Genomic DNA, 22,305 nt, shown 5'->3' with positions numbered 1-22,305 from the left:
CAACAGAGCATGCACAATGTCGGCACTATTACAGTGTATATCCACCTTTCGCAGCAATGCAGGCTGCTATTCTCCCATGGAGACGATCGTAGAGATGCTGGATGTAGTCCTGTGGAACGGCTTGCCATGCCATTTCCACCTGGCGCCTCAGTTGGACCAGCGTTCGTGCTGGACGTGCAGACCGCGTGAGACGACGCTTCATCCAGTCCCAAACATGCTCAATGGGGGACAGATCCGGAGATCTTGCTGGCCAGGGTAGTTGACTTACACCTTCTAGAGCACGTTGGGTGGCACGGGATCAAGTTCCCTTGCCGGTCTAGGAATGGTAGTACGATGGGTTCGATGACGGTTTGGATGTACCGTGCACTATTCAGTGTCCCCTCGACGATCACCAGTGGTGTACGGCCAGTGTAGGAGATCGCTCCCCACACCATGATGCCGGGTGTTGGCCCTGTGTGCCTCGGTCGTATGCAGTCCTGATTGTGGCGCTCACCTGCACGGCGCCAAACACGCATACGACCATCATTGGCACCAAGGCAGAAGCGACTCTCATCGCTGAAGACGACACGTCTCCATTCGTCCCTCCATTCACGCCTGTCGCGACACCACTGGAGGCGGGCTGCACGATGTTGGGGCGTGAGCGGAAGACGGCCTAACGGTGTGCGGGACCGTAGCCCAGCTTCATGGAGACAGTTGCGAATGGTCCTCACCGATACCCCAGGAGCAACAGTGTCCCTAATTTGCTGGGAAGTGGCGGTGCGGTCCCCTACGGCACTGCGTGGGATCTTACGGTCTTGGCGTGCATCCGTGCGTCGCTGCGGTCCGGTCCCAGGTCGACGGGCACGTGCACCTTCCGCCGACTACTGGCGACAACATCGATGTACTGTGGAGACCTCACGCCCCACGTGTTGAGCAATTCGGCGGTACGTCCACCCGGCCTCCCGCATGCCCACTATACGCCCTCGCTCAAAGTCCGTCAACTGCACATACGGTTCACGTCCACGCTGTCGCGGCATGCTACCAGTGTTAAAGACTGCGATGGAGCTCCGTATGCCACAGCAAACTGGCTGACACTGACGGCGGCGGTGCACAAATGCTGCGCAGCTAGCGCCATTCGACGGCCAACACCGCGGTTCCTGGTGTGTCCGCTGTGCCGTGCGTGTGATCATTGCTTGTACAGCCGTCTCGCAGTGTCCGGAGCAAGTATGGTGGGTCTGACACACCGGTGTCAATGTGTTCTTTTTTCCATTTCCAGGAGTGTATTAAGCATTTGGTCATAATATGCACATGCAATTTTATTATTCCTTGCATTTTCTTTTTTATTTCTGTCAATATCGCACTAGATTTACCGTTTTTACTTACTCCCGCATGCAATAAATTTCCTTTTGATATGAAACCTGTGGCATTTCGTTTCTGCTGACGTTGAGTCAGTCCCATGGTTATCTTTTAGGCTCATGAGTGACGAGTAATTTAACGAGGCAACGCTGGAAAGCAAGGCAGCAGCTTGTCTTCTCATCTCCCTTACAGACGCTAGAGCTACTTCCGATCTTTTAGCCATTGTGGGTGTCGCTTGGACCCATTTCGCTACACTCACCGTTGTAGTCTTCACCGTACACCCGGCGAGGAGTCCTTATGAGATTCTACCAGCTGGAGCAAAATGGACCAAGATTTCTTAAAATACAATACGCCTCTCCCCTCGCCTTTTCGAAAACGGACTTGTGATTGGCTAGGAGGATTTATACCCAAATTCACAGCCTCTTTATTTTAATATCGGGAGGGAAGTGTTGTATCATTACAAGTATTTCCTGTATTTAGATTAATTCCGTCGAATCTTAGGTGGACTTCGAAGAGAAAATACGCGATTCAGGTATCATTATATTCAACCATTTCAGTAGGCCATAAGGACCTGAGACGTAACCGCCTATTGGTAGAAGTTTTTACTGACTGCTGAATTTAACGATGGTAGCATGAGAGCCTGGTCGTTGCTAAGTCTCGTGATCAACCATGCTGCCGTTCAAATTATTCATCTTCTTCTACTATTATCTTTATTTACAAATCTATCATTCTACCTAACGCCAAAATTGCTCTAATGTTCGGCTCTCCCAGATGCTATAATTCTATTCCCAACTAAAGGATACACAATTCCTGGCCTTCACATCCATCTGCCTTTCCCATATTTCATCTCGTACCATCTCATTTAGCCCCCACACTTTCTTCACTTCCTAGAGCATGGCCTAATGCAGTAAATAAACAGTTCAGTTTCAGCACCCAATATTCTACCCTCCACCAATCAGTCGTCGCACAGTGCTATGTAGCTGTACCCTCGTCTACCCATTTAATTCCACCGATTGTCCACTCTCACCGACGAGAGTTCGAAATAATGGCAAATCCTCAATAATGACGTCCAGAAATACACGCTTCCCACAAGTCACAACTAACTTCTCCCCATCTTTGACTCTTCTCAGCGTTTTGGCGTTTTCCTTAGTAGCTTCCACGTGTTTCCTCATAATAAAATGTCACCTTCAGTTGCCTATAATAGTATTTTTAATATTGTAGTAATTCAGAAAGAGCCAAAACTGTTCCTAATCTATGAGTCTAGAATGTAAAACAAAATGATACACACACACACAAAAGATTGGTTAGACGAAAATATGGAATTACCGCGAGAAATGCATGCTTGAGCGTTAATGCAAGTGGCAGCCAAGAGTGCAAGTTGCACTGTTGTCTTTGACGACGAGCAGCACGTGTCCAATGTTCTCGATACGTTGGAAGTGCCGTCGTCAGAACACTGTTCTGTGTAGTTGCAAGTGTATTATGTTGTAGTTAAATGTATTCGAATGTGGGTAATTGGTTGGTGCTCTTATGATGTGTGGTTCCGTAATCAAGGGTGCTGAAGTGTTTCGTGTTTCAAGAGGTACCGTGACGAAGATTTATTGTACCTAATACAGGGAAAGTTGAAAAATATCGTTCCCTAAGCTAAAACGGGGACGAATGTGTGTTGAGTGATCGTGGTAGACAGCCATCGAAGATGATTGTGACAAAAATAGGATGACAGCTGAAAACGTCTCTGCAGAACTGAATGTTGCATTCGTGAACCCTATCAGCGTCAAAGCAACAGAGATTGGCGGGCGAGCTGATATTTCAAAATCACACATCAGTGATACAGAGGTAATGTGCTTCGTTCTTGGTGTTTACATAGTTTTGACCAGCCACTGCACCTTAAAACCAAATATCTCATACCAGCATTAACACAGTTATGTACACTCCTGGAAATGGAAAAAAGAACACATTGACACCGGTGTGTCAGACCCACCATACTTGCTCCGGACACTGCGAGACGGCTGTACAAGCAATGATCACACGCACGGCACAGCGGACACACCAGGAACCGCGGTGTTGGCCGTCGAATGGCGCTAGCTGCGCAGCATTTGTGCACCGCCGCCGTCAGTGTCAGCTAGTTTGCCGTGGCATACGGAGCTCCATCGCAGTCTTTTAACACTGGTAGCATGCCGCGACAGCGTGGACGTGAACCGTATGTGCAGTTGGCGGACTTTGAGCGAGAGCGTATAGTGGGCATGCGGGAGGCCGGGTGGACGTACCGCCGAATTGCTCAACACGTGGGGCGTGAGGTCTCCACAGTACATCGATGTTGTCGCCAGTGGTCGGCGGAAGGTGCACGTGCCCGTCGACCTGGGACCGGACCGCAGCGACGCACGGATGCACGCCAAGACCGTAGGATCCTACGCAGTGCCGTAGGGGACCGCACCGCCATTTCCCAGCAAATTAGGGACACTGTTGCTCCTGGGGTATCGGCGAGGACCATTCGCAACCGTCTCCATGAAGCTGGGCTACGGTCCCGCACACCGTTAGGCCGTCTTCCGCTCACGCCCCAACATCGTGCAGCCCGCCTCCAGTGGTGTCGCGACAGGCGTGAATGGAGGGACGAATGGAGACGTGTCGTCTTCAGCGATGAGAGTCGCTTCTGCCTTGGTGCCAATGATGGTCGTATGCGTGTTTGGCGCCGTGCAGGTGAGCGCCACAATCAGGACTGCATACGACCGAGGCACACAGGGCCAACACCCGGCATCATGGTGTGGGGAGCGATCTCCTACACTGGCCGTACACCACTGGTGATCGTCGAGGGGACACTGAATAGTGCACGGTACATCCAAACCGTCATCGAACCCATCGTTCTACCATTCCTAGACCGGCAAGGGAACTTGCTGTTCCAACAGGACAATGCACGTCCGCATGTATCCCGTGCCACCCAACGTGCTCTAGAAGGTGTAAGTCAACTACCCTGACCAGCAAGATCTCCGGATCTGTCCCCCATTGAGCATGTTTGGGACTGGATGAAGCGTCGTCTCACGCGGTCTGCACGTCCAGCACGAACGCTGGTCCAACTGAGGCGCCAGGTGGAAATGGCATGGCAAGCCGTTCCACAGGACTACATCCAGCATCTCTACGATCGTCTCCATGGGAGAATAGCAGCCTGCATTGCTGCGAAAGGTGGATATACACTGTACTAGTGCCGACATTGTGCATGCTCTGTTGCCTATGTCTATGTGCCTGTGGTTCTGTCAGTGTGATCATGTGATGTATCTGACCCCAGGAATGTGTCAATAAAGTTTCCCCTTCCTGGGACAATGAATTCACGGTGTTCTTATTTCAATTTCCAGGAGTGTATTTTAGTTGTTATACAAAGTTTCCTGGCTACAAAATTTTGAAACTATAAAATGGTAACCTATGTAAATTTTTGAGGTTATATTTACCACCTCGTTCGTCAGAAATTGTCATTTTAAAACCAATCTCGGGTTTAACTGAATAGATCAATTTTCAAACTGCCAATAAGCTGCCAAATGGGAAATTGGAAGGAAATAATGGAACAAAATAGCACACCACTTCGTGTTTGTAAGGAAAACAGGAGAAATTGCTCGAGTGGCTTGTTAAAATCTTCATAAAACTTCTTTACAACTAACTAGGTCGTCGTTGCTGCTGGAGATGAAATAGCATAAAATCCGGCAGAAAATATTCGCAGTTATTCACAAACAAATGACTCAAATTCTATGTTACGTTCATCAGAAAATAGCTCGGTGTCTTCCTGCAAAATTAAACACTGTAATAGTAACACAGTGAGCGCCTAAAGTCAACAATGCGTCTGGCAGCCTAGTAGGAATGACAGTTCGCACTAGGAGAATCTTGTCACTTAATTTGGTTTAATCGTTATCTCTGGAGTAATCTCAGCATTGTATCGTTGCGAAATGACAACTAACCGTTTACCAACGGTGGTGTCAGCCAGAGTACACATATATATACTAGCATATGACTATCATCATAAGAGTGTATGCTTTGGTAGGCGGTGGCAGTAAGTGACTGTCCGAAACCTTTCCCTCGCGCGCACACTCACAACTTTACAACGTCGAGTCACTCTCCCCCCGAACCACCCAGTAAACTTGGGGCCTCCCTTTTTCTTCAGAGTCAGGCGTATCCGGAGAGGCCTAATTTGTGTCGTGGAATTAGACCAGGAGCTGCGGCCACGTTGGAGTTTATGCGACAGTTGGGGGAGATGTTAATGATTATGAAGCACCAAACTGCTCGCCGGTAGCTCGAGGAGAGGAAGAGATAGCTCTAGGGCTGGCGTGTCTGGTCTTTAAAATGGAGGGCTTTCACAGCCAAGTATCGAGGCGCGGTGCGTAAATTGATTTATAAGGCTCACCCGTGGCAAAACGTAAAAAAGACACCAACATTTTGCCCCTTCTTTACCAGCTCCACAAATGAGCGCCTGAGTTACGCAATGGAAAGTCAGTCTTCAGGGATCCTTATGAATACTGCATTATTATTTAGCGCGAATTGTGTAACACATCTTAATTCAATCAAATAACGACTTTCAGTGTATATCCCTACATTAGCACCCTCGAATACCACTTGGGAATAATTAACACGTAAATCTTTCCATGCTAGGTATGATTTCCCTTATTTTACCTGGATTATCGTCTCTCCGTGTGTACGTGGGAATCAGTTAAATATTTTCCCAGTCGTAGGAATAAGTACGTGATAGAGGTTTCGTGAAAAGATGTCACAGCAACGAAAACTTCCTTTGTTATATGATATCCGTGCCACACGCTCCAGTATTTCGTGACGGGATAAAACAAGTCAGTCATTCTTTGAAAATTTTCGATGTCCTCCGTCAATGCTATTATGTAAGGATTACATATCGCACAATAGTACTCCAAAAGACGATCAAGAGTGATGAAAATTTCTTGCTTCTTTTACGTGCTCTACAAAAGAACGCTCTGACCTCGGGAAAGATCGGCTTGAATTTCGGGAAAATGCAGGAACACGCGAGACAATACTCACCCTACGACTTGTCTTAGACATATTAAGGTAAGGCAAACCAACGTTTAAGACATCTGAAAACTTTGGAAAAGCTTTTGACAATACTGACTGGAGTATCCTCTTCGAAACTCTGAAGGAAGCAGAAGTAAAATACAGGGAGTTAAAGGATATTTACAACTTATAAAACAACCATGAGGCAGTTGCAAGAGTCGAGGGGCATGGAAAGGAAGCAGGGTTTGAGAAAGGAGTGAGACAAGATTGTAGCCTATTCCAGAATTTACTCACTGTGCACATCGAGCAAGTAATATAGAAAAAAAAGGTAATGTTGAGAAGCAATTAAAGTTCACGAAAAAGGAATAAAAACTTGAGTATTGCCGATGCCACTGAAAAGACTAGGGAGGATATATGAACGGAAGGACAATGTCTTCAAAGGAGTATGTAAATTTTAAATAAACAAAAGCAGTACAGGCGTATATGAATGTATCGAATTAAATCCTATTACGCTGAACGAAGTATATAAGGATACGAGACAGTTAAAATGGTAGACGGGATTTGCTATTTGGACCGTAAAATAACCTACGCTGTCTGAAGCAGAGAGGATATAAAATGTAGACTAACAATGGCAAGAAAAGCGTTTCTGAAGATGATAAATTTGTTAGCACCGAATGTAGACCTAAATGTTAGAAAGTCTTTTCAGAAGGTATACTTACATGGAAACGGAATTTGAACAATATACAGTTCAGACATGAAGAGAATAGAAGCTATTTTAAACCGGTGCTAAAGAAGAATGCTGAAGATAATATATGTAGGTCATGTAACTAATGAGGTGGCGCTGAACAGAATTAGGGAGAAAAGGAATTTGTGAAACAAGTTGAATAAAAGAAGGGATGGGTTGATGGGACACATTCTGATACATCAACGAACCACCAATTCAGTATTTCAAAGAAGTGTGTGCGGTAAAAATCGTAGATGGAAACTAACAGATGAACACAGCAAGCTGATTCGAAATGATGAAGGTCAAGCCAGTTATTCAGAAATGGATAGGCTTATTCAGGATAGACTAGCATGGACACTGCATTAAACCAGTCTTCAGACTGAAGACCAAAACAGCTATTTGCTTTCCTTACAACATTTTGTATGTGAGGGTTCCAATTTAAGTCTTTCATAAATGTAAATCCTTAATACTTCGTTCAATCGATAATTTTAAAATTTTGTGTTTTTTCGTGTAGCCCTGTTAAAAACTCCTATGTCAATTAAAATATAATACACAGTGTAGTTCAGATCGCAAGTTGAATGTGGTTTCTTATGTCATATTCTTCTTGCTTGTAGAATTCTCCGGTGTCCGCCATGATCACGTTGTATGTTCTACGTGATATTTTTAATAACGGCCTAGTTTCCATGTTTAGGTGGTTCCCTAGAACTAACTGCTGCTCTACCCGTAAAAGCAGCACTCATCACAAAAACAGCTCAAAATGGAAATGGTGTTGGCTGAAAGGTCGTGGAGGACTTACAATGTGTCAAGGAGTGACACCCGAGAATCCTGCAAGTTACAAATATGCACATCTTCTTCTTAAGATATGGCCTTCTAGAAAGGTATAAGTATTTCAGGGAGCACACTTGTACAACTGTTCTGCGTTTTATTGTGACGTATTTCTGGTTTTCCATTTAGAGTATGTCTTAGGAACTGGAAAGGCTAATAGGATGCCCGATGTATCCACTGCTCTGAACTGACACTTCATCATGCTTTGAAGGGAGAGCAACTCGTTTGCGAATATGCCGGTGTGGTCCTTACATCAGGGCCTATCAGTAACTTCCCGATCCCTCCAGTATGTTCTCACACTTCTTCTCATACACACCTGTGCCATATTCGACAGCCTTTCAGCCACGGTTTTTCCCCGTCTCCTAGTAGATCTTTCACCACTTACCTTTACTTCAATATCTAGTTCCCCAAGGAAGTGTATTAGCTCCCTATGGTTCCTGATCTATATTGACGATATAGGAGGGGATTACAATTACAAATAACCTAAACTGGAACGATCACATTGATAATTCTGTGGGTAGAACAAACCAAAGACTGCGATTCATTGGCAGAACACTTCGAAGGTTCAACAGGTCTACTAAAGAGACTGGTTACACCACGTTTGTCCACCCTAATCTGGAGTATTGCTGTGCGCTGTGGGACCCGCATCAGGAGGGACTGACGGATGATATCGAAAACGTACAAAAAAGGCTGTTCGTTTTGTATTATCACGAAATAGGAGAGATTGTGCCAGAGGCGTGATACGTGAATTGCAGTGTCAGTCATTAAAATAAAGGCGTTTCTCGTTGCGACGGGATGTTCTCATGAAATTTCCAACACCAGTTTTCTCCTCCGACTGCGAAAACATTCTGTTGGCACGATCTTACAGACGGAGAAATGATCATGACGCTGGCCGCGGTTCGTGGTCTTGCGGTAGCGTTCTCGCTTCCCGCGCGTGGGGTCCCGGGTTTGATTCCGGCGGGGTCAGGGATTTTCTCTGCCTCGAGATTACTGGGTGTTGTGTGTCTTTCATCAACATTTCATCCTCATTCACTCGCAAGTCGCCGTATTGGCGTTAAAGAGCTTGTGGAGCGGCGGCCACCAATGCCATACGCTCATTATTATAATCATCACGATAAAATAAGAGAAATCATTGCTCGCATAGAAAAATGTAAATATTTGTTTGAACCCGCGCGTCGTTCGAGAGAAAAGCGTTAGAGAGGCAGCTTGAAGGTGCTTCATTGAACCCTCTGACGGGCACTTTATTGTGAATAGCAGAGTAATCATGTAGATGTAAATGAGTTGCAAGAAGTAATATCTCTCGATTCTCACAGTATCTCTCAATTATTGTATCGTTATTTCTAATTTTTCGTTGTATGACGGACCTCGATATTTGATACTTTCAGTAACCGAAATATACACAAGAGACGACGACACGATTACATTCTAACGACTTGAGTTCATGTCTTCCGTACTTGCTTCCAAGGTACAACTGTCTTACCCATAAAGCAGAACAAAGTTCATGTAGCAGGTGATCATTCAGGTTCTAAGTTTCACACTAAGGTCTCACGTCATGAAGAATTTACTCATGTTGATTAATTGTTTGCTGGCTTATTCAAGTCTGTATTTGGACTGCCATAGTTGATCCAAAATGGCGTCAACGTACATCAAGATATATGCTACTAGGCACAATAGTAATTGATTTTATTTAACACACAACTGATTTCGGGCTTGTGTCCGTTTTCAGGTTGTTTACTTCCATGAAGAAGTTTCCATTCACATTGTTGGTGATCACTGTTTAAATCGAAAACTAATTGCGTGATGATGACTAAACAGACACAAATAAAACTTTTGGAAGTGACTAAGCAACACGTTGCATGGGGGCTTAATTAAATAACTATTATGCAAATAATTTTACTGTCTGTCCGGTACGCTGTCACGTAAACGGTTGGCCCTGACTGGTTTAGCACGCAATCCGACTGCATAGAATAACAACAAAGAATATAAGAAAATTTCCGTTAACACAATTAATTAATTAAGTCCCCAGCAACTATAAAACCTAGGAAACCAAAGCACAAGTGTAGCTGTTCTGTGTGTGAAGTGTGACTCAACGTACACATCTGGCACGGTTCTTCTCCAATAAGACAAGAAATTTCAAGTACCATTTATATTGAAGTAATTAAAAAAATAGAAATACTATAATTACGCAAGAAAACCAGAATTACACTCTAATACAAGAACACCAGCCAGATGCTTTGTTGACTGAACCTGTAATGACGCATTATTTAAGACATTGAAATAATAAAAAGAAAAGGGAATTTTTTTACCTTCATATATATTGACGAAAACCACTCTGATCGTTACAATATCTCCATTTCGAACAACATCTGCTATCTAGCCCATCAAAACTGCATAAAACATGGAACAAGCACTCCTTACTACAACATCTCAGCAACAACTCTCCACTCCGATTTCACGACAAGCACTCTCCACCACCGCATCTGAACAACCACTGCTTGTGGAGGCGGATAAATAATACTCTCTGGCGCAATCTCTGGCGCTGTGGCTCAGTGTAGCCACCTTTCATATGCTCTTCCTCCACAGGCCAGAATTTGATGTTATTTTTGCCAGCATTGGTGGTGAAAATACCACCAAATTCGTCCACAAAAATACAGACAAAAAGTAAAAGATAACATTAATACGTAAATATCACATATTTAGGTAAAATTGGCTTTGCACTGACCTTTCAATAATCTAATATATAAAATACAGTAAGCAATACAAATTCTTTCATACATGTGACTTTACATAATAGTTTACAAAATACACAAAAAAAATCAGTTTATACAAATGTTCACATAAGATGATTTCAATGATTCAAAACAAACAAGTAGTTGATAGTTCCAGCAGTAGCACCCAGCAATGGTCAAAAGGTGCAAAAACCAACAAGTGACATCATTTTAGTAGAAGCAGTACCATCAGTGGCACCCAGCAATGTTGAGCAAGTGCAGACATCAACAGGTGACATCTTTTCAGTAGAAGCAGTCCGCCCGCATCTCGTGGTCGTGCGGTAGCGTTCTCGCTTCCCATGCCCGGGTTCCCGGGTTCGATTCCCGGCGGGGTCAGGGATTTTCTCTGCCTCGTGATGGCTGGGTGTTGTGTGCTGTCCTTAGGTTAGTTGGGTTTAAGTAGTTCTAAGTTCTAGGGGACTGATGACCATGGATGTTAAGTCCCATAGTGCTCAGTGCCATTTGAACCAGAAGCAGTCCATCAGTGGCACCCAGCAATGTTGAGCAGGTGCAGACAGCAACAAGTGACATCATCTCAGTAGAATCAGTTCCATCAGTTGCACCCAGCAATGTTGAACAGGTGCTACAGCAACAAGTGACACCATTTCAGTAGAAGCAGTTCCATCAGTGGCACCATCAATGTTGAACAGGTGCAGACACCAACAACTGACATCTTTTCAATAGAAGCAGTTCCATCAGTGGCACCCAGCAATGTTGAACAGGTGCAGACACCAACAAGTAACATTATTTCAATAGATGCAGTCCATCAGTGGCACCCAGTAATGTTGAACAGGTGCAGACCCCAACAAGTGACATCATCTTAGTAGAAGCAGTCCATCAGTGGCACCCAGCAACGTTGAACAGGTGCTACAGCAACAAGTGACACCATTTCAGTAGAAGCAGTTCTATCAGTGGCACCCAGCAATGTTGAACAGGTGCAGACACCAACAAGTGACATTATTTCAATAGATGCAGTCCATCAGTGGCACCCAGCAATGTTGAGCAAGTGCAGACATCAACAGGTGACATCTTTTCAGTAGAAGCAGTCCATCAGTGGCACCCAGCAATGTTGAGCAGGTGCAGACAGCAACACATGACATCATCTCAGTAGAATCAGTTCCATCAGTTGCACCCAGCAATGTTGAACAGGTGCTACAGCAACAAGTGACACCATTCCAGTAGAAGCAGTTCCATCAGTGGCACCCAGCAATGTTGAACAGGTGCAGACACCAACAAGTGACATCTCTTCAATAGAAGCAGTTCCATCAGTGGCACCCAGCAATGTTGAGCAGGTGCAGACAGCAACAAGTGACATCATTTCAGTATAAGCAGTTCCATTAGTGGCACCCAGCAATGTTGAACAGGTGCAGACACCAACAAGTGACATCATTTCAGTAGATGCAGTCCATCAGTGGCACCCAGCAATGTTGAGCAAGTGCAGACATCAACAGGTGACATCTTTTCAGTAGAAGCAGTCCATCAGTGGCACCCAGCAATGTTGAGCAGGTGCAGACAGCAACACGTGACATCATCTCAGTATAAGCAGTTCCACTAGTGACACCCAGTAATGTTGAACAGGTGCAGACAGCAGTCCATAATATTCACTATCACACTGTACATCAGAGTTTATCAGCAGAAATTAAACATGTCCTAGTGGCACCAATCATGTAGAAAAAGTGCAAGTAACAGTCCATAATATTCACTACCACTAATCACACAGTTCATCAGCAGAAATTAAACATTTCTAAGTGTCCGACATCAATGTGGAACAGGTGCAGGTGTGAACAACAGTTTGAATGCACACACAATTGCTTTTACAAAATTATTCTCAATGCTCTTACACTAAACATACAAATTATAATAAACACACAAATGATATCAGATAATTGTCATATTAACTATTACAAATGCACAAATATCAGTAAACCTATAATATTTATGGGTGTCAGTGCAAGCCACAACAAACAAGTAAAATAATATTTAGGAGATAGGTCGGTACCAATTATTTGGGATTAGGAAAGGAAAACACACAAAACACACTAACTCTTTTTTCATCCACATTAAGTACTACTGTGTAATTGAATAGTGTTAACTGTGTAAATGCAGTTCTGTCCAACATTTGATGTTCATCATGTGTATCAAGTAGTAGCGGCAGCAATGTATAACAGTCAATAATAGTTAGTCAACGTCGTAGTCATCATGTCAAGACCAATGTTTGCCAAGCCAAATCAAATGTACGGTTGCTGAACAACTGTCAGTGTGCCAAGATATGAAATTACTTTCTCTCTCAAAAAAAAAAGTATATACTGATTAGTGATTTAACCAAGTGTGTGTGTAGACAATCTTCTTTCTACTTGAGTGTTCTAGTCTGCCAACTTCATCTTCCTTGTTCCATATAAACCAAAAAAAAAAAAAAAAAAATGCTCCTCACTTACTTTACCTCTTATCCACCAAAACTCCAATAATAATCAGCATCACATAATCTTAATACTTCAATAATAACTCTTACGTCGATACATATAAATCTTATCATCAATATCATTTACCTTACCTCTTGTCCACCAAAACTCCAATAATCATCAACTTCACACAATCTCAATATTTCAATAACACCTCTTCAATACGTCGATACATATAAACCTTATTACCAATATCATTTCACTTTCATAACAACTCTTCCCTCTAGTCAGTCTCCTCGAACAAGTACAGATAAAATCCTAGTGCAAACTTCAATTCATCATCCCATGCAATCCGAAGACACAGTGTCCACACACAACATCTGTTTAATCCGTCTGACCCAAATCTTCTACTCATTATGAATTATGAAATACATTTTGGTTACCTTGTCCATCATTAAATAAAAGAAATGCATACATGACCTCTAACAGACTTTAGTTCGAAGGCCTCTCAGTAATTAAGTACGATTACGGAGTGTGAATGATCATAATATTTCACAGTGTGCACGCCACTTCCAGAATCATGGCAGAAGCAAACATGTGGAGTATTTTTTGTGTCAGGTGTCACTTGCTATTTCAATTGCTCACGAAGAATGCAGTGTAATAACTGTCAATAGTCTAAACCTAGTGTTGGTGTGTCATGTCGTTAGCTTCCTTCCTAGTAACATAAATTTATACAGCTTCCATAAAACCTCTAGCTCATGTGACTTCTATGACGTTTCTTGTACTAATGTCGTTCGTCGAATTATAGCAGTTCATTTTCTTATCTTAAAATATAAGGCACTGAGCGTAAGCAAAACATGCAATAGCGAGTAAATATACCAGTAGAGAACACAATGTCAACAAATGGATGTAGCACAATCCCTACAACGAGGCTCTGCCAAGCGAACAATCTATAATTAATACCATAGTGTGACCTAAACTCAATGTTCGTACACTGTACATCAGCATTTCCATATACCAAATTAAAGAGTAGTTATGACAACAAACAGAAATGTATAAATATGCAATCCATACGCAAAGCAGCAAATATGTTATCTTACATAATAAACAGGTCATTAGCATCATATCAGCATAAGCAAATAAATGTTCATATGAAATCTTAATAAGTAAACATGAAGGCGCAAGCAGATAAATCACAAAGTATAACCTATATACATAACTACAGTCAGCACAATTAATCAGGTGACAATTATAATTTAAATAAATAAGCACAGCAGGAACATAATAGAAAAATATGACATCAGTGAAAAAGCAGTGCAGCCAAGCGATGCATAATATACACAAGTAACAACCCTGTTCATTAATCAATCATTGTCAAATCAATTAATGTACGCAAGCACGTCGCTTCACAAGTAAATTCATAGAACATGAAATTTAGCACAAAGTATGAATCACATAATCGGGAGCAGCAAATTACGTCTAAAGTACGTACCTGAGTGGAAATATGTTACCTGAAAAATAAACTCAATTAATAGTTACCTTTTTGGTTTATTACTTTTTTTTTTTTTGTAATTACATTCTTCCTGAAATTTTCTCGATAGCAAGTCCTCTTAACGTCGGATACACACAGAATTTACCTGAAGGTCTTAAATATTTTATACAACCGTATCCTGAAAAATACTGAACGTTAATAACATAATTTATCAAGTCACTATAGCTTTATACTGAATTTAATCGGAGAAATTAGACTGTGTATTTGTTTACGGCTGTCAGTGCATTCACACTGAGCGCTCGATCAGCTGTAGGCACGTGACGTAGGAAGTGATTGTTTGCGGTCAACGACTGCCTTGATTTGATTTGATTTGATTTACTTTCATTCCAATTGATCCGTAGTGAGGAGGTCCTCCAGGATGTGGAACATGTCAGAAAAACAACAATACATGACAAATATTTACAACTAAAACAAATAAGCTAATGTACCATTCCACAGGTCCCAAGTGGAATGATCGTCATTTTTTAATGAACACTAAGAGTCATTTTACAAATACTAATGCACTGAATTTAAAATAAAAAAGTTTTTTATTTATTTATAAGGTAATAAACATGTAATACAACTACTGTAATACTTATTTACAATGAACACATTACTGCACTGAAATGGTGCAGAAGTTAGATTATACTTACACCCAACCACACACACACACACACAGACACAGACACACAAATTTTCAGTGAACACATTACTGCACTGAAATTGTGCAGAAGTTATGTTGTACCTATATACAAATCAGTTGGTTTTACTAAGAAATTCATCAATGGAGTAGAAGGAGTTGGCCACCAATAAATCCTTTAGGCTTCTCTTAAACTGAATTTCATTGGTTGTTAAGCTTTTTATGGCTGCTGGCAAGTTATTGAAAATGTGTGCTCCTGAATAATACACACCTTTTTGTACAAGACTAAGTGACTTTAAATCCTTGTGAAGATTATTCTTATTTCTAGTATTGATTCCATGAATTGAGCTGTTGGTTTGAAAAAGTGATATATTTTTAATGAAAAATTTCATTAAGGAATAAATATATTGGCAAGCTGTAGTTAGTATCCCTAGTTCCTTAAACAGGCTTCTGCAGGATGTTCTTGAGTTCACACCACATATAATTCTTACTGCACGTTTTTGTGCCCGGAAAACTTTAGCTTGGCTTGATGAATTACCCCAAAAAATAATCCCATATGACATTATGGAATGAAAGTAAGCACAGTATGCCAGCTTTTTCATTTTTATATCCCCTGTGTCTGACAAAATTCGCATTGCAAACAGAGATTTGTTAAGACGCTTCAGCAGTTCTGTGGTGTGCTCCTCCCAGTTGAATTTATTATCAAGCTGTAATCCCAAGAATTTAACACTGTCCACTTCTTCTATCTTCTTGTCATCGTATGTTAGGCATATACTCTTGGGACACCCATTACAAGTTCTGAACTGCATGTAGTGTGTTTTTTCAAAGTTTAGTGACAAAGAATTGGCTAGGAACCAGTGATTAATGTCCACAAATATTTTATTGGCTGATCTTTCTAAGACTACACTTGATTTGCTATTTATTGCAATGTTTGTATCATCGGCAAACAAAACAAACTTGGCATCTGGTAATGTTACTGATGAAAGGTCATTGATATACACAAGGAAAAGTAAGGGCCCCAAAATGGAACCTTGTGGGACCCCACATGTAATTAGTTCCCAGTTGGATGATGCCTGATAGCTTGATACATGTCTCTTTCCTAATAACAGCCTTTGTTTCCTGCCAGAGATATAAGATTTGAACCATTTTGCAGCATTTCCTGTTACACTATAATATTCTAGTTTACTTAAAAGGATATTGTGATTTACACAGTCAAATGCCTTTGACAGATCACAAAATATACCAGTTGCCTGCAATTTTTTGTCTAATGAATTAAGCACATTTTCACTGTAAGTGAAGATAGCCTTCTCAATATCAGAACCTTTTAGAAATCCAAACTGTGACTTTGACAGTATGTTATTTGAGATAAGATGGTTATAAAGACGACTGTACATTACTTTTTCGAAAATTTTTGAGAATGCTGGCAACAGAGAAATTGGACGGAAATTTGATGCTATTTCTTTATCTCCCTTCTTAAACAGTGGCTTAACTTCAGCATATTTCAGCCATTCAGGAAATATTCCACTGATAAACGACTGGTTACACAGATAGCTTAATATGTTACTTAGCTCAGAATCACATTCTTTAATTAACTTTGTTGATATTTCATCATACCCACTAGATGTTTTTGATTTTAAAGATTTTTGATTTTAAAGATTTTTGATTTTAAAGATTTTTGTGTTAGCGCGCAGACTTGACTGTTGCTTTGAGTATGTGCCGCCGCCAAAACACAGCGCGGTATCCTTGTACTCTCCGTGTGTTTACGTATAACTGTTAGTTTCTTTAAAGTATGTCATTCCACAAAAATTTTAACGTTAGATACATGATGTATTCCCTTAGACCGCCGAGATTTAAGAGTTTCTTTTTCGACAGTGTTATCATGATTAATTTTGCGAACTCTATATGGACTGTTACAAAGCAGAAAAAATTTGCGACACAAGCCCTTTCCTTTGTGTGACAAACGATGAGACCTAATTAACACCTTTTGACCAACTGACAAGGTTTTTAAACGATCAGGACGCTTAGCTGATTTCTCTCTTCTAGCAGCCGCAGATGCAATATTTTGCAAAGCCAGGTTCACAACTTCAGAATGCCGCAGTTTCTGTGTAGGCGGAAAAGGAACGATTTCAGAAATACGATTTGTCGGTGCTTTATTTTTTAATATCAATATAGGCGGTAAAGAAGTTGAATCATTAGGGAGTTCATTCAGAATGTTTTGAAAAATATGAAGATACTGATCCCACGTTCTGTGATTTTGATGACAATAAAGACGACACAATTTATTGATTTCCTTCATCCATCTCTCTGAAGTGTTAGATTGAGGGTGAAAAAGTGAAATGAAAATTGGTTTAATCTTACGACGCCGTAAAGTACGAAGCCAAATTTTAGAACGAAACTGTGATCCATTATCTGATATAACTTTATCAACATGACCCACTTCTTTAAGAAAATGTTTGATGAAATCATTAGATACTGAACGAGCTGTTGCTTTGCGTAAAGGTGTAAAACACACATATTTTGATGTCAATTCCAGTGCTACTAAAATGTACGCAAAACCATTAGTAGAACGAACCACTGGACCGAACAAATCGACTGCAGCCATGTCTTTTAATTTCGCTGGAATGATAGGAAATAACGGTGCTCTGTGAGAAACGTTTGGCGGCTTAGCCTTTTGACATAATTTGCATTTGGCAAGAACAAATCGAATACGTTTTTCCATATTACTGAAGTAGCAATTTTCTCGTAATTTATGAAAGCATTTTCTGGGACCAAAGTGTGCATAACTGAAATGTGTGTACCAAATCAATTTATTAACCCACTCCTCAGGAATACAAACTAACCAAACAGAGTTATCAACCGATTTTCGTTTAAAAAGAACTTTCCAGATAGATCGCAAAAACGAGGTGTGGCCAAATTGTCGAATCTAACAAAGCGTCTAAGAAAATTACAGACACCAAGGACACTAGGAACATCACGTTTTGTAGTAGGAACAGCATAATTACGAATAACGTCTAGTTTCTCTGCATCAGGAAGAATACCTTCTGTAGAAATAATATGACCAAGAAATTTCACCTGAAAACGACCAAATTCAGATTTTTTTTAAGTTCACTGTAATGCCAACTCTTGCAAAAATACGTAATATTGAATCCAAAATTTTGTTATGCTCACTCCAAGAACGTTTAGCAATAAGAACATCGTCAACATATGAAGTAATATTGTCACGAAGATAAACAGGTAAAATTTCGTTTAAACTACGAATGAATGCTGCTGAAGATACAGTAAGTCCAAACGGTAATTTCCGAAATCACTTTTGGGTAAAATAGTCATATCCGGTTATTTTTTACACGCTCTCTAGATAGATTTATAGTCGAAGAGTTGTTTCGATGGATGCAAAGAATAGTAAAAGAGTAGGCAGTAGCGCAGAAAACTAAAAGGGAAATAGCACTACTACAGCTCGGGGCCCTATGCACGCTACGGCACATATTCACTTAGTGTAGTGAATCCCCTGAGGACATTAATAACCGCACATAAATTCCAGTTTGTGACTTAGTAGCCAATTTGGTGGAAGTGCGTACATAAATTGATCTAACCATGAACATTGATGTATGTCGTTCTTAGAATTGCGGAAGATCTTAAATTATCGAACAGTTAAGAAGTGTTTATAGTCGAAGTTTTCGCCTCGTGGCGACAAAGACCTATCGCGTCTGTCCCAGTCTGAATGTCGATTATTGTCAAGTTCGCGCGCCTGGCGCTCTCTTGTTGCATCTCGTAAATGATATACACTCCTGGAAATGGAAAAAAGAACACATTGACACCGGTGTGTCAGACCCACCATACTTGCTCCGGACACTGCGAGAGGGCTGTACAAGCAATGATCACACGCACGGCACAGCGGACACACCAGGAACCGCGGTGTTGGCCGTCGAATGGCGCTAGCTGCGCAGCATTTGTGCACCGCCGCCGTCAGTGTCAGCCAGTTTGCCGTGCCATACGGAGCTCCATCGCAGTCTTTAACACTGGTAGCATGCCGCGACAGCGTGGACGTGAACCGTATGTGCAGTTGACGGACTTTGAGCGAGGGCGTATAGTGGGCATGCGGGAGGCCGGGTGGACGTACCGCTGAATTGCTCAACACGTGGGGCGTGAGGTCTCCACAGTACATCGATGTTGTCGCCAGTGGTCGGCGGAAGGTGCACGTGCCCGTCGACCTGGGACCGGACCGCAGCGACGCACGGATGCACGCCAAGACCGTAGGATCCTACGCAGTGCCGTAGGGGACCGCACCGCCACTTCCCAGCAAATTAGGGACACTGTTGCTCCTGGGGTATCGGCGAGGACCATTCGCAACCGTCTCCATGAAGCTGGGCTACGGTCCCGCACACCGTTAGGCCGTCTTCCGCTCACGCCCCAACATCGTGCAGCCCGCCTCCAGTGGTGTCGCGACAGGCGTGAATGGAGGGACGAATGGAGACGTGTCGTCTTCAGCGATGAGAGTCGCTTCTGCCTTGGTGCCAATGAAGGTCGTATGCGTGTTTGGCGCCGTGCAGGTGAGCGCCACAATCAGGACTGCATACGACCGAGGCACACAGGGCCAACACCCGGCATCATGGTGTGGGGAGCGATCTCCTACACTGGCCGTACACCACTGGTGATCGTCGAGGGGACACTGAATAGTGCACGGTACATCCAAACCGTCATCGAACTCATCGTTCTACCATTCCTAGACCGGCAAGGGAACTTGCTGTTCCAACAGGACAGTGCACGTCCGCATGTATCCCGTGCCACCCAACGTGCTCTAGAAGGTGTAAGTCAACTACCCTGGCCAGCAAGATCTCCGGATCTGTCCCCCATTGAGCATGTTTGGGACTGGATGAAGCGCCGTCTCACGCGGTCTGCACGTCCAGCACGAACGCTGGTCCAACTGAGGCGCCAGGTGGAAATGGCATGGCAAGCCGTTCCACAGGACTACATCCAGCATCTTTACGATCGTCTCCATGGGAGAATAGCAGCCTGCATTGGTGCGAAAGGTGGATATACACTGTACTAGTGCCGACATTGTGCATGCTCTGTTGCCTGTGTCTATGTGCCTGTGGTTCTGTCAGTGAGATCATGTGATGTATCTGACCCCAGGAATGTGTCAATAAAGTTTCCCCTTCCTGGGACAATGAATTCACGGTGTTCTTATTTCAATTTCCAGGAGTGTAAATTACTATCTTCAAAACCCGCTGCTATCGGTGATTCCAAATTTCTTCTACCGTCCTTTCCTACGATTTTGCTTCCAAATTGTTTGACTTGCTTTCGTAATGCCTCAACTTCCCTTTTAACGCGTTCATTAAATTTTCCCTGATTTTCAACATGCTTATTTATGTTCTGATACTCTTCGGTTTCTGAAAATAGCAATGGAGCTGTATCATCCGAATCTCTGTCCCCATTTAAACTAAGACTTGTCAGTTTATCTGAGATCTCCTCAACTCTTTCCGATGAGTCACCTATTTTTTCTTTCTGTTTATTTACGTCTTCCGTAAGTGTCGCGACTCGGGTTTCGGTATTGTCACATTTAGTAGTTAACTGTTCACACTGTTGCGTTAAGTTATTTATTCTGTCATTTGGTACGGATTCCTCGATTCTTTCAATTATTTCTTCCTTACCGTGTGCACGCTGTAAATTTAATTCTGAAAATTTTTGTACTATCACGCGATATTTTTCTTCCTGTTCCTCTTGTCTAATTCCTGTTGAAAATAAACTATTATTGTGAGCATTCAAAATCGGTTGTACTTCTCTAATTTCTTTTTTTGATTCATCTTTCATGTCTTTGAAATATGTCCCTATTCGTGAGCCTAACTGTGTTTCCATTGTTTCCATCTCGGTTTTAATTGTTCCTATTTGTGAGCCTAACCGTATTGTCATTGCTTTCATCTTGGTTTTAATTGTTCCTATTTGCGTTCCCATATCTGTTTTTAGTTCAAATCGTAACTGTGATCCCCCTGTTTCTGTGGTGTCACCGCCAGACACCACACTTGCTAGGTGGTAGCTTTAAATCGGCCGCGGTCCATTAGTACATGTCGGACCCGCGTGTCGCCACTGTCAGTACTTGCAGACCTAGCGCCACCACATGGCAGGTCTAGAAAGACGGTCTAGCACTCGCCCAGTTGTACGGACGACATTGCTAGCGACTAGACGTACGAAGCCTTCCTCTCATTTGCCGAGAGACAGTTAGAATAGCCTTCAGCTAAGTCCATAGCTACGACCTAGCAAGGCGCAGTTAACCACATCTGGAGAGAGTCTTACTTGTATTCACCATAAACGATGTATACCAAAAGGATGGATTAAAGTTAAGTATTCCCAAAGCAACGTACTTTTCTTATTAGCATTCATTGAGCATCCTGTTTCAGACTTCACGATATTCTGGGTGAGCTGATAGCGTGCCTATTCGGCCCTTCTAAATAACACTGTGTCGGCACTTCTGTCGACACATAACAGTTTCCATATCTGTTTTTAATTCAGATCGTAACTGTGATCCCAGTGAGTCTAACCGTGTTTCCATTGTTTCCCTTTCTGAGTCTATCCGAGATCCCAAATTTAATATTGCACTCATATACTGCTCCATATCTTCTGTTGTTAATCTCGTATTCTGAAAATTTTTTGATTGTGAAAAATTTTGAACTGTTTCCGGACAATTTTCGCGACTTATTAAATTGTTTTCTACTTCATTATTCATCATGCCGTTGTCCTGTGTTGGCGAGTTCGCCATGTCAACAATTTCGTCCTTCTGACTATCCATCATTTTTGCCTTTTTCATTGATCGCGTAATCATTTACAAAATATACAAAACTCGTCACTATACGGTAATTACACACAATGACACTTTGTCTCCAACAATACCATTCACACGAAATGCTTCCCGACACACTCGATTAGCGAACAATAGAAACCTTCACAATGGCACAAAATTGTCAAACCCGTGTACAAGACAACAAAAATTAAATTCTGCAAAAAATACCATTAGAAGAACGACAAGACAACTGCAAACGTTCAATTACAAAATCTACACATGCAATATAGATTACAATTACTAAACCACAAATTACTTC

The sequence above is a fragment of the Schistocerca cancellata genome, chromosome 7, assembly GCF_023864275.1.
Source record: "Schistocerca cancellata isolate TAMUIC-IGC-003103 chromosome 7, iqSchCanc2.1, whole genome shotgun sequence".
Classification (NCBI taxonomy): domain Eukaryota; kingdom Metazoa; phylum Arthropoda; class Insecta; order Orthoptera; family Acrididae; genus Schistocerca; species Schistocerca cancellata.
Note: the sequence above shows the minus strand (reverse complement) of the source record.